Genomic DNA, 12,975 nt, shown 5'->3' on the forward strand with positions numbered 1-12,975 from the left:
AGAGAGAGAGAGAGAGAGAGAGCAGGAGCAGGGGAGGGGCAGAGAGAGAGGGAGACACAGAATCCGAAGCAGGCTCAAGGCTCTGAGCTGTTAGCACAGAGCTCACCACGGGGCTCGAACCCACGAACCGTGAGATCATGACCTGAGCCGAAGTCAGACGCTTAACTGACTGAGCCACCCAGGTGCCCCAGTAACTCCTGATTTTGATTTCCATTGTTGGCTTTGAGAGGGGGAGTAGGGAGCATTTAATTAATTGATATTACTAATTATCAGCTTTTTTCGTCTAGCATTTTACAGTTTAACAAGTGTTTTTGCATAGATCATTACATTTGATTCTTTATGTTTCTTTATCTGACACTATTACAGGTAAGGAAATGGAGGCCAAGCGAGGTATACTGACTTGTCCACTGTCCTTTGGCTGGTAAGTGGTACAGCTGGATTCAGCCCTGGTCTTGTGACTTGCTGGCCAGTGTCCTTACCTTGCCCCTACGCTGCTGTTTCACTTTAACCAAGTCCTTTCCTTCAAATGCTAAGAGATAAGAATACGTAGGCTAGCTCTTTTTTTTTTTTTTTTTTTTTAAGGAATTTAATGTACAAAAATCCAAGCACTAGCAATGGATAAATTAGGAGGGATTATTCACATTGCAAAACAATTATTCCATTGGTTCAAAAAGTGAGCTCCTCTGGAGGGGTTAGCATAAATTTCATTTACAAAAATATCTTATACCCAATAGCTAAGGAAGACATTTATTAGATGAAGTAAAGGATACATAGCTCCATGGAGCAGGTATTTCTTGAATTTGGCAAGAGGATTTTCTTCATATGTCAGTTTTCTATTTCCAGAAATGTGTTCTAACCTGAACCTTCTGAAATCAGTGCAGGATTTCAAATTGAGTAGTTTTTTCCCCCCCTTTTCCCCCTGGTAAAGCACTTTTTCATATTCAATGAGTTTCACAGGATGGAATGCATTGTATTTTCCAAACCGTAGAAGTAAAAAGTAAAAACCGTTGCTCTGCCTTTAGGAAATTTCGCTTCTGGTTCCTTGTTTTGGTGAAACTCCTTCTAGTCCTGTTTTCAATGGTGTTCTGAAGAATCATCAGCCTTAACAATGGTGTAGAAGAATCGGATCTGACATACAATGCAACCAATTAACAAGAAAACCCTAGAAACAGCAAAACCCACTGGCGTGGGTCACAACCTTATATATTCCGTATCTTATTACCATTTGATATACATCGAGATGAGGCAAATAAGCAATTTTAATGGGGGAGAAATGAAACTTGGGCTGCGTTAACTATTGACCTATAACATAGCAAGAAATGTTATTCATTTTGTTCAAAACTGCAATGTTAATGTATGGTTTTCATTGGAAAATTAAGATCAGCAGATAACTAGGAAAATTAGGGGAAGAAATGTACTATTAAAATGCTATGTGATTGGATTTCGCTAAATGCAGTACGGTTATCTAAAAAGAGCCCTCTTCTTAATTGAATACAATCAAGCATTTTCAAATAAAAGGTAGAGTGCTGAGTAAATATTTCTGGGAAGTTTCTGCTCTGACACACAGAGGGTTTGAGTGCTATTTTGACCTCTTATTAGCATTCCCTAGCAACATCCATCTCCCATGCTTCGAATTCCTGGAAAGGTTTTAACTGAAATTATAGTATTTTTCTGCCCAAGAAGAGAAAGCAACATGTTTAGTACAGAAGAGACTATGAAATGTAAGTGAGGCTAAGTCCCAGGAGTGTACCCTGTGATGACATGATTCACCCCCACTTCAACTCATAAATTTGTTGCTGAAGGAATTTCATATAAACTGAAAAGTGTACACAAAATTGTGCTGGGGAGGGGACTCTGGACCAGGAGTTGGGAGACCGGGTTGTCAATCCTCATCAGCTCTGCCTTCTCTGGGCTTTAGTTTCCTCCTATATAAAATGAGGGGAAGGTTGGACCCGGCAATATCTTTCTTTCTTTCCCCGCTAGCTTTACTGAGGTGTAATTGACAAATAAAATTGTAAGATACTTAAAGTGTCCAACCTGATGATTTGATGTATATATACATTGCGAAAGGATTCCGCCGCCCCTGCCCCGCCTCATCGAGTTAATTACACGTCCGTCACCTCACACATGTACCTTTATTTTTTATGCCGAGAACATTTAAGTGCTGCTCTCTTAGCAGATTTCAATTATACAGTATGGTGTTATCAACTATAGTCACCATGTGTTATCGACTGCGGTCACAATGCACAATCTCCTTTTCTTTTTTTTTTTTTTTTTTTATCTCTAAATCCGACTGCTTCTTTGCTTCTGTGCTACTACGCGCACTACTCGTTCCTTGCTCATGTGATTAACAATCCTTCAGGTTCACAATTGGAGTAAAAACGCGCTTTGGAGAAATTTGCCATAGTGACTAAATTTCCATTGAGAAAACAGAACCATGAAAGGGCAACATTTCCTACGTAGTTTTATCCCCCAGATGCCCTTGGACTATATGGCACTTGCATAGATTAGTGATGCAAATCTGGGAAAAGAACAAGGCCAAGATGTTATGACCAGGACACTCAGTTTGCACTGGAATGGCCCATGCAAACAGCACATCAGAACTCATGAAGCGGCATTTGGCTTGAACTCTTGGAAGGCATGCCGGTCTACAAAGAATCCAAACGGCCGATGTTGGCATGAGAGAGGTCCATTGTTCTTCTCTAAATGCAACTTGATACTGAATCTGAAGAGATTGGAAAAAAAGTATGAATCTGATCATTTAACTCAAGTCATTCCCCCTCCGTGGGCATCAGTGACCTCATCTATAATATGAGGGCATAATACTTGGACATAGACCTTCCAACCCTAACATTCTGTGTTTCCGTTTGAATTTTTTTTTTTTTTTTTTTTTTTACAGGAGTGGGTTTAATACTTGGGTTTTGGAGGGAAAGGAGAAAGTAACTCCTGAGGTGAGGGAGAGTTCTGAAAGAATCAAGGTTCAAAGATAGGCTTCACTGCCTTTCCAGTGTTGCCCATTGTTTACCGCCCCTTCCGTCTCTGGTTAGGGGACTAACAAAGGTGACGGGTACCGTATGTCCCTGTGTGGCGTGGGGGTATTAAGCCGGTAACAAGAAAAGCAGGTACCGGCTTTTGGGCTCCTGGCTCCATTTTTCTCTTCCTTTTCAGGCCACTGGCCGTCTTGCACAGCTGCTGCAAGGATCAAGTCCATCATCATGTCTCATAAGCACTCATGTGCCTTATATAGATTTCTGTCACAGGCTGTATTTATTTATTTTATTTAACAGAAATCTATATAAAGCGCATTTTTGCCAGGCGCTCTTTGAAGAGTTACAAACATGAACTCATTTCATTTGTATAACGTGGATTGCAAGTGAGGACCTCATACCGTCCCCTCTTTTACAGGGTAGGAAATTGAGGCACAGAGAGGTTGACTCCATTGCCTAAGGTCAAACAGCTAGTGACAGCAGAAATTAAAACCTAAGCAGTCCAGGGCACCTGGCTGGCTCAGTCGGTGGAGCATGTGACTGTTGATCTTGGGGCCGGGAGTTTGAGCCCCACATTGGGGGTAGCGTTTACTTAAGAAAACCCCATTGGGGTGCCTGGCCGGCTCAGTCGGTAGAGTGTGCAACTCGACCTTGGGGTTGGAAGTTTGAGCCCCACGTTAGGTGTAGAGATTACGTTAAAAAAAAAAAAATCTTTAAAAACAAAACCACAACCCGAGCAGTGGAGCAGTCTGGCTCCACAGTCCATGCTTTTCACCTCTATGGCCGTGGGATACCGAGTTGTCTGGTCTAATTCTCCACGTGGCTCACTTGAAAAGTGCAATAGGTTTTGTGAATAACTGGTAGGCCTCAGCAACTGGACAGGCCCCACGGCCTTCCCAGTCCTGTCACCCTGATTCAGACCTAGCTGTCAGGAATGGTACATTTCCCCAATCCTGGGTTTAACCACGGTCAAACTCTTTCCACCCTTTACCCGCTGGGATTTGGTGTTCTCTGATGTCTGTCCTGTAGGTTTTCCTAAGTTCTCAGACCATCTACAGAATTGCAGACGTTCCCGTGAGCCTGTTGGTTTACTCAAACAGCCAGTAAATTGAACAAGGAAAGACTGTCATGCCAATAATAGCTTTTGTTTATTGAACAATTACTATGTGCCATGCACTGAAATAAAGTCTGCATGCAGTATCTTGTAATCCGTCCATTAAACTTATGAGATGGCTTCTGTTATTATCCTCATTTTTTTAGATGAAAAAACTGAAGCTCACACAGACTGAGCAACTAACCCAACGTCACGTTTTTAAGTACCTGGTAGAGCCAGAATTTTGACTTGGGCCGTATCTGATCCGAAGCTCTTGGGTTTAACTATTACTTTATACTGCCTCTAGCATTGTTCTGGGACTATCCAACCAGTTCCACATGTACATCCTGCAACTGCTTGCCCACATGATTATTGATATGCTCCATTCTGCCTCACTGGTTCATAATTTTAATGGCAAGTTCCCATTCTCTGGTAATATCACAAACTGGTTTTGTACTGTAAGGGAGCATTTGCCTTGGCTTGTGTAGTGGAACTTCACAAGCGCCACTTTGTCTTAGAGAAGTTATGACAAGACACCGTCAAAGGATTTAACTGCCTCGAGGGGATTAGGGCCTGTCATTCATCATACTCCTGTGGGTTTTTCGAAGGGGGATCTTGCGTCTTCTTTTGGAATGGACCTGGCTAGAAAGAAGACAAGTGTTGGGAATAAAATATAGGCGTTGGTTATTTAAAAAAAATTGTTTTTAATGTTTGTTTATTTTTTAGAGAGAGCGACAGAGTGTGAGCAGGGGAGGGGCAGAGAGAGAGAGAGGGAGATACAGAATCTGAAGCAGGCTGTAGGCTCTGAGCTGTCAGCACAGAGCCCGATGTGGGGCTCGAACTCACAAACCGCGAGGTCATGACCTGAGCTGAAGTCGGAGGCTTAACCCACTGAGCCACCCAGGCACCCCTATAGGCATTGTTACTGTATTACATGGAAACATATCTAGGGCTTGTGATTACACAATATTCGTCCCCTTTTTTTTTTTCCTGTTTGGAGACTAAATGCTGCTCTGAGATGCAGTTTGGTTTGAAAACACCTGAGATGATATTAAAGCTATGGATGATGCTAAAACATCCACACAAGAAGGCTGAATTAACCAAACCATACTTTACAACCCATTTGACTTTATTAATCTTTGTAACTCAAGTGACACTCCCAATGAGAAGGGATTCTGTATGCCTTGGGTCGCACTCTAATTGCCAGTTAATAAAAATTCCAATGTGTCCTTAATCAGCCAATTAACTGACCTAACAATTATAATAGGGAGAGAAGGTGGGAGGGGTCGAGACTGGGAATAACAAATTCGTCAAGGTGGAGTAGAATTCTTCAGAGGTTAATGGTGGACACCCTTTAAAGTAAAAGGGTTTTCTTCTACCTTGATAGGTTCCTGGTTTTCTTTCCTTTCTACCTTCTCTGACATTTGTAATTGTTGGAATCCCTAATTGGCTGATTAGCTAATTATGAGAGGGGGTGGAGAGGGGGCTTAAAGATGTGTAGAGTGTGTATTTTTTTTTAAAACATGGGTAATGTTTATGTGAAAATAGTTCACTGTAGGTTTATTATTGTATGAAATTTAGAGCATCTTTTTTTTTTTAACTGTAACAGCTGCCTCCCAGTTTATAAATCTCACAACACTAACGTGTAAATTGAGATTCAAATATAAGGTGAAAAGTCCGACATTAAGGAAGGCAGCTATTTTTTTACTTGAACCTGTCATCCTAAAAATTTTAAATAACAGTAAAACAGAAGCTGCCTTTATTAAAAGAGCATTTTATCGGGCCAGAGTTGTATTTTTATTTGTATGCTCAAAGTTGTAATGCGTCAAGAGTCCTGCAAAAAGTGTGCACGTGGGTAAAATTCTCTTCCCACTTGTCATTTGCCATTTTGTAAATAACCTCAGGAATTGATGATAAGCAAACCAGTTTCGGATAAAAAGAACTGCGTTTGCTCCGAGAGACTCTCAGTCGCTGGGGCTTTCTTGGCAGACACAAAGCATACTGGGTTTTAGATCCTGGCCAACAGTAAATGATGGAAAGCTGCCAGAGGAAGCTCAAGGTGGATCCGCTAAACCTGCTGAGCCCCGATCCCAGAGCTGTAAGCGCTCCTTAAGACTTAGGAATGATAAGCAGTCACTCAGTACTTTTATCACTACTCATCTCGACTTTCGTCACGGGGGTATGGAAATCGAGCATTTTAGAGTTGGAAGGAACCTGAGCGATCACCTCGTTCTGCCTTCTCGTTGCACGGGAGAGGAATCAGAGGCCCAAAGAGGGGAAGCGACTTGTCTAAGGTCACAGGAAATGTTCTGGCTGAGCTGGGAGCAGCTCTCCAGATTCCCAGTCCTGTGTTCTTTCCTTTCTTCCTACCTTCCCCATAGATAAATGGTACAGGAGGCCAGAGGGCAAATGCCAACCTCCATATTCTGTTAGAGACTGTTTTAATGCAAAATCTGTTGCACTCTGAGTCTTCATGTTTTAGTCATTCCTTAATGGCCAAGTCAGAAGGCATATGTCTTAGTTTTTATTCTTATGAGTCCCATCCCTCTTTCACGAATGCATTATTACCGTGTCTTCTTTTTGTCCTGAGATGTTCTCAGGGCGGATAACTGTGTCCTGAATTTGGAAGTGGAAATGACTGTAGCATCTCTTCCTTTGAGTGCTGCCCTTTCAGTTCTCCCAAGATTCTGCTTTTTAAAAGGATTGTTCCAAATAGTTCTTCTGTAATGCTGTTCTAAATTCCATCCGGCCCTGCAAGGTATATGTGTCATGGTTTTTATTTGTCTTTTTTGTTTGTTTGTTTGTTTTTCAGAGGGAGAGGGTGTTCGTTTCTTGTGTTCGCAGCTTTTCGTTGTGTTTTGTTTTCAATCTTTAGGCTTTAAAATTTATTTGTGTAGAGTCTTCTCGTATTTTTCTAACTGAGGGCTAGTTTCCCTTGAGCTTGTAAATTGCTTGTAAATCAAGATCTGATTAGGAAGTAATATATTCATCTGTAACTCCTGCATAAAAGTTATTCAAGTATTGTGACAAAATAAGTGTTGTTTACTTTATACATTTTCTGCAAATTCTAAAGATTTCGTCTAACTTAAAGGCTCTCATGGAATCTTGGAGATTGTGGCTTGCCCACTGAGAGTATAAAGGCTTGCTAAATTAAGTTGATTTGCCTGTGAAAGAAATGCTTCCATTATTCATGTCAGAAGCCTGTCACATCAAATTGAGGGAGTGGAGAAAACCCTTTTTTATCAACATTTAGAACCAAGAAAAACCAACCATTGAGGGCCTGAATTTCAATTGGGGAAAAAGTCAGGCTGAAAGCAGGGTTCAAAAAAAAGAAAAGAAAAAAAGGGCTGGGTATTTGTCTAATGTTGAAAATCAGTAGAGGAGATTGATTTAACTTTGGCCGAAACTTTTTATATAGACAGACAGAATGAAACTTCTTAAAGCAGCAAGTAGTACATACAATCTTGGTGTCTTTCATGTGTAAACTTGTCAAAAGTAGTTAAGCTAATTCAAATTTAAATCTCCTTGAATTCCTATTCTTGGATGCTTAATTTGTTTATTTTAAAGGATTTAGGAATGCATTTCTTGGGGGTTACTTTTCAAACGTCGTCGATGAATGTATTTTGTTTTTCAAAGTTCAAGATTATAGGCTCTGGTGTGTGATTAGAAGTTGTATTAATAAGAGAAGGAAGACAGGCCGGTCAAGGACCAGCCCCCTTGTTTGTATCAGGTATGTGGGCATTTGTGTCTGTGTGGATGTATTGTATACATGTACACACACACACACACACACACACACACACACACACACACACACAACTTCAAATGAAAACCAGGTCATTAAGAGAATAACAGAACTTGGAACAGTAAAGGGAGGACCATTTCCCAAGACACAATGTCCTCATGCAATTTTAGTTCAGGAGGATTCTCGTATATTTGCCAGGATAGTGGATTTTGTTAAATTTTAAGTGGTTGAAAAACAATTATAATAGAGGAGAAATTATTTGGTTATTTATGTAAAGAAACAGGATTCTCACTTTTTTTGCAATATTTGATTTCTGTTAGCATAGGCATTTCAGATGGTTGCCTGATCCAGGAAAGTCTGTCACCAGAACCAAGTTTCTTATTTTTGCAGAATTAATACCTACCAAACCTCACGTACCTTGAATACGTTTCTACCTTTGCTATCCAAGTGATACTCTTCAAATGGTCATTTTTATCTGATTTACAGAAAACAGTTGTTTTTCCTGAAAAATGTGGAACTTCCTTTTCTAAATTTCCTAGATATGTTCTTGCAGCTTTTAACCTAAGTTTTGCACCAAGAAAATTGCTTCCAGAATGAAAAATAGGACAATTTTAACTGTTCAGAGGGATTCTTGCCTTTCCCCCCTTAAAAAAACAAACAAACAAACAAACAAAAAAAACAAAACGAGGCCTGAAATCCTGTTGGAGAACAGGACTGGGTGTTTTTCTCTTTTTTTTGGTGGGAGGTTCAGCAGCCCCTTCAATGCTAAATTGAATTTTATGCTTAGTTGATATTTGTGTGTCTAGTGGAAATAAGAGTTGGTTTGTGCGGCTCCCGTACAAAAGTAATTACTTCTCCGATTGACTGCGAATATGTGCAGGTTGTAGACGGGAGAGCAATGAATGAAATAGAGAGGCGATTGTACTGTGGAGGGCTGGAGAAGACAAGGATTAATGGTGAGCAGAATTGGATTTTGGTGTGCTTTCAGGAACGTTACAATCTTTCTGAGAGTCAATGCCGCTAACAAGGAGTCTATGGGGCAGAGGGTTGGAATGGGGGGGCGGGGCGTGGGGGGGGGTTGTGAACTGGTAAAACCAGAGAACCGTGTCAAAGGAGGAATTGAATGTCTACCTTCTGTGTATTGACAAAAGTACAAAACAAACAAAATAACAACAACAACAACAACAACAGCAACACTTTCTAATTTGACCTGTGCTGTTTTAGATCATGAAACCACCAGAGGTCATTCCTCTTGTGCAAAACCCCAGACACTTTTTGCTGGCTGCTGCCAGCCATCAGCACATAGATTATTATCTGGCCAAGCAATCGAAACGGGTGTGCAACAGGCGCCGAGGATGTCACTAGGGAACGCTCCAAGGTTTGAAATTTTGTCGCGCGTGAGGTGGTATCATTTTTAGGCAGTTTCCAAATACCATTAGGGTTATTTTTTTCACGAATGAAATTTGACTTCGGTAGAATCGTAAAATGATAGCTTGTTAGAACTGGGAGGCCTTGAGGAGTTGGATAGAGTTACCAACCTTATAGAGGAGAAAACTGGACACTCAGAGAGGAGGAGGGACCGAGTTAGCATCAGAACCTCGTTCTTCTCCTCCCCAAGCCAGTGCACATCTCACTAATTTACGCATGACTGACAGGCATGGCTTTCCTCCACTTGTCAAACAATACCGAGATGGACCATATTAAATAAAACTTAAAGGCCTCTGCGGCCCCAGGCCCCAGAGATAATCATTCACAGCTAAGTGTATTTCTTCTGCACTCCCCTCTCCTAATACAAATATAAACATTATTATTTTACCTTGTATTTTTCACATTTTCTTGCTTATCTCATATGTATATATTTTGATGTGTAATACGTAATGTACGTAATTTATACTTTGCTCCATGTGATTCTGCAGATTTTCCGATGCATAGCACTTTCAATCATATTATTAGAAAAATTAATACGTATAAATTATCGAAGGGCATGTACATTGCAAAAAAACCCTACAAAATCACATGCAACAGAAAATGAAACTCTCTCCACCTTCCCCCGCTTTATAATCCTATTCCCCCAAATTCCCGCCATTAACTAGTATATACCCTTCAAACTCTGATCACAACATGTACACATTTAAAATTTCGTCTAGGTCGGGGTCATACTTTGCGTAGTACTCGGTAACTTTATTTGTTCACTCAGTAACATCTCGTGAACATTTTTTATGTGAGTGCAAATAAATCCACCTTATCTTTTTTAAGGGCTTCATAAAACGGAATTGTATTGATTGTGGGGAAATTGGGTATCTTTTTGTTTCTTGATATTTTGTCGGTTTCTTCTGTGAACTCCCTGTTTATGGTTTTTTTTTTTTTTGATTATTTTAAGATTGACATGTGGAAACTTTCTGCATTGTATGGCTAGTAACTGTCATAAACATTGCAAATATTTACTCTTGTCATTTTCTCCCCCCTTTGTTTCTGGTGTCTTTTTAATTCCCATACAAAAGTTTAAAATTTTTATGTCAGCAGAACTGTTAGGTTTTTCCTTGTTATTTCCTGGCCCTGATGTCAAGCAAAGAAAGAAATCCATGATTAAAAGAAAATGCAAAAAAACCTCTCCTTTTCTTCTGATACTTGGGTGGTTTTTAGTTTTTACACACTTAAATAGGCAAGGCACACAGTGACTAATGGTAGATCTCGTGATCTACGCAAGCACACACAGAGGTAACTCTGGGAGGTGATGGATATGTTAATTAGTTTCATTGCAGAAACTGGTAATCATTTCACAGTGTATACATATATCAAAACATCATATCGTACACCTCAAATATATGCAATTTTTGTCAGAAATAAATTTAAAACGTAGCGTGGGTATTGAAGTAGGAAAGGCTATGTTTGAGTCATTGCTGTATTAATTTCTAGCTGTGTACCCTTGGGCAGAGCACTTTTCCTCTCTGTGCCTTGATTTCCCCATCTGTAAAAAACAAAGGCTTAAAAATAGAGTCATTCTTATTTAAGTCTGTGAGAAATCTGTTATTTTGTCTATAATTTCGAAAAAGATAGAATTCTGAGGGGAATTACATTAAGCTTATAAATGATCTCTGGAGACTAACATCTTTACCCAACCGGGTCTCCATTCAGGATTTAGGTCTTTTTTTTCATGTGCTTCTTTGGGATTTTATCATTTTCTTAGTATTAGCCTTATACTTTTCTTGTTGCCTCTTTTTTTCCTGGGTATTTCATAATTTCCATTGTAATTGAGAATGAGAGTAATTTTTATTGATGTTGTGAATGAGATTTTTTTCATTACATTTGCCGATAAGCTATTGCTGGTATAAAGGAAAGTGCCTTTTTAGGCATAGCTTATGACTGAACCCTTTATTAATTCTAGTAGTTTATTTTCTTAAAGACTATTGTATCATGTGTTCTCTCTCTTAAACACTTATTATTCATTTCCTTTCGTTGTCTGATTACATCAGATAAAAGATTGAGAGTATGGAGGCAGTGACATCCTGTCTTGGCTTTGATTTTTTTCTTGATTTAAATTTTTATAGAGCATTGACCTTTATCATGATATTGCATTGGTTTCTGATACTTTTGTATTGATAAAGATGTTTCTATTCTTATGTTTCCCAGGTTTTATAATCAGGAATGGCTGTTGAAATTTATCAGATGCCTTTTTGGTACATAATGGGATGAACTTTTTATTTTTAAAATCTCATTAACCAGTTAAAATAATGAACTTATGTTGAACCATTCTTACATCCTAAATTAAAGTCCATTTTGTTATAGTGTATTGTTCTCTTATTGCACTGCTGGCTTTGATTTAGTAATCATTAGGGTATATGCATCTAAATTCATAAGTGAGATTGAATTTGTATTATCTTCATCCAGGTTTGGTACAAGTGCTACAAAAGTCTTCCAGATTTATCCGATAAACTCTCTGTTTCAATAATCTGGAATAATTTAAATAACACAACAATCACCCATTTCCTGAATATTTGAAGAATGCAGAATTTAAAACAATTTTTTGGTGACAGATCGTTGATATACTTTTTGAATTCTTCTGTGGCTATTCTTTTCCTTAGAGTGTTTGTTGCTTAAGTCAATTTTGCAAACTTATAGCCTCCCAGAAGATGGTTCATTTTATCTAGTTTTCAATGGCATAAAATGGTACATACTATTTTAACTTGAAAAGTCTCTTCTGCTTCCACTTTATCATTACTTATATAGTTTTGTTTTATTTTGTTTTGTTTCTAGTCACTGTTTTTCTAAAGGAAGCCGTTGATTTTGCTATGATATGATTAGATACCATATTTATCATATTTAGATATGATTGTATCTACTTTTATGTTTTTGAAATTAATATGTTAATTTCTGTTTAATTTAAATTGATTTCTTCACCATACTTTGCTTTAGCTTCCCAACTTGTTTTTCTAGTTCATTTTTAGTTGAATATGTTGCTTATATATTTTCAGTCTCTCTTCTTTAACAATAGAATAGTTTAGGGCTATGGTTGTTCCTCTGAGTATGATTTTCATTGCATCTTACAGGTTTGGATCATTTTCTGTGGTCTTCATATTGTTTGTAATTCAGTTTTGATTTCCTCTGGAGGGTTAAAACTTCACGCCTACTTTTTTATTATGGATTTCATGTGTTATTTTTAAAATTGTGGTCAGGAATTATAGCATGTAAGATTTTCGAGTTTTTAGCTTTTCTTTGTGGCTGACCAAAGTGTTCTAAGTGTTTTTATCTTTTTCAGAAGTGTTCTAAGAACATTTAAGAAAATATTGTCTTAGAATATAAAATTCTTTCTATATTGATTAAAAATAAGCTTACCTGATGCATTGTTTACACCTTTATTTATTACATATTTACTTGAGGTTGTAAAATTCTGAGAGAGGCGTCTTAAAATTTCCCATATGATTATAGGTTTATGAGTTATCTGATATTTAAAAAAATAAATTGTGCTGCTACATAGTTTCACAGATAAAGGATGGTGATAGTGTTATCTTCTTTGTAATTTGACTCCTAATTAGTATGAAATAGCTCTTTGTGTCTCATTTAATGCTTTTGGCTTTATAGTCAACTTTGAGATTAATATGGCCTCCTGGTTCCATTTTATTTGCTTTTGCCTGGTATGTCTTTTCCCATCT

The sequence above is a fragment of the Acinonyx jubatus genome, chromosome X (assembly GCF_027475565.1).
Source record: "Acinonyx jubatus isolate Ajub_Pintada_27869175 chromosome X, VMU_Ajub_asm_v1.0, whole genome shotgun sequence".
Lineage (NCBI taxonomy): Eukaryota > Metazoa > Chordata > Mammalia > Carnivora > Felidae > Acinonyx > Acinonyx jubatus.